Below are 1,345 nucleotides of genomic sequence, written 5' to 3'. Positions count from 1 at the left end.
CATTTACCAACGAGCCCTTGACCTTCATAGAGTAAGATTCTGCTGGATCTTTCTGAGATCTGCTGCTAGGAGCCCTCTTAGATACTCTGTGCATTTTCTCTGTATCCCAACCTCATGACTTCTGCTGAAGCTCACCCCTCAGTTGTTAGATTTACAGGTTGAAGAATTTGCATTTCTGGATGAGTTTCTCCTTTTCAGGAAGTATACTTTTGCTGGCACTTTCTGAGATCTGCTACTCATGAGGGGCCTTGATGTTCTCTGCACAATTTCCTTCTAATAGCAACTTTTAAAAGTCCTTGGTTTCTGCAGTTATTATCTGTTGCCTATTTTTTTTTAAAGATTTTATTTATTTATTTGAGAGAGAGAGAATGAGAGAGCACATGAGAGGGGGGAGGGTCAGAGGGAGAAGCAGACTCCCTGCCGAGCAGGGAGCCCGATGCGGGACTCCATCCAGGGACTCCAGGATCATGACCTGAGCCGAAGGCAGTCGCTTAACCAACTGAGCCACCCAGGCGCCCAATCTGTTGCCTATTTTACTAAAAATAGCAGGACAGGGTGTTCTGCTGTTGCTCTTTTGTTTTTCTCCTTGTTACTTTATTTGATTTCTTACAGTAAGGGACAAGTAAATAATGCTTACTTGAATGTTCTTACCAGAGTTACACCCATTGTTGCTGCTGTAGGATTGCTGGATGAATTAAACTCACCCAGTTAAATGTGAATCAGATGAACAATTTTTTTAGTATATCCTTTGTAATATTTGGGATATACCGCACTAAATAATGACTCATTCATCTTAAATTCAAATTTAACTAGATGTCCTATATGCCTATATATATGACAGTGAAGAGAGAGCCTTAGAAAGGTCTGAAGCCTGGCAGGGAGCCCTGGCCCCTCTCACCAACCATAAACTCAAATGCAAAAGCTGGACGAGGAAAAACCATGTCATTATAAAGTAAATGTTGAAGAAAAGCTCTGGCACAATATTAGCACAAAAATTTTGTAAGGAAAAATGTGAAAAAGCTGCAAAAATGACAAATGCATTAAACACATTCACAGAAAAAGGGATGTAATTATCATCTCCATGTAGGAAGATGGCAGAACACACATGTAGAAACTCATACATTAGTAAATTTTTCTTTGACACTTTTGCAGGGCTAATTGTGGATTTAGAAAGTCCTTGTCTTTCAGATAACATAAAAATATTCGTGTATTTTTTTATCTCAGTCCAATTTTTACATTTTATTAATCTGGAATTTTTTATGAAATATAGTTTGAAGTAGGAACATAATTATTTCTCATTCACCAGTTACCTCAGTATCATTTATTGAATAAACCTTCCTTTCCC

This window comes from Leptonychotes weddellii, chromosome 8 (genome assembly GCF_054177405.1).
Source record: "Leptonychotes weddellii isolate Sample4059 chromosome 8, ASM5417740v2, whole genome shotgun sequence".
In the NCBI taxonomy this organism is placed as follows: domain Eukaryota; kingdom Metazoa; phylum Chordata; class Mammalia; order Carnivora; family Phocidae; genus Leptonychotes; species Leptonychotes weddellii.
Note: the sequence above shows the minus strand (reverse complement) of the source record.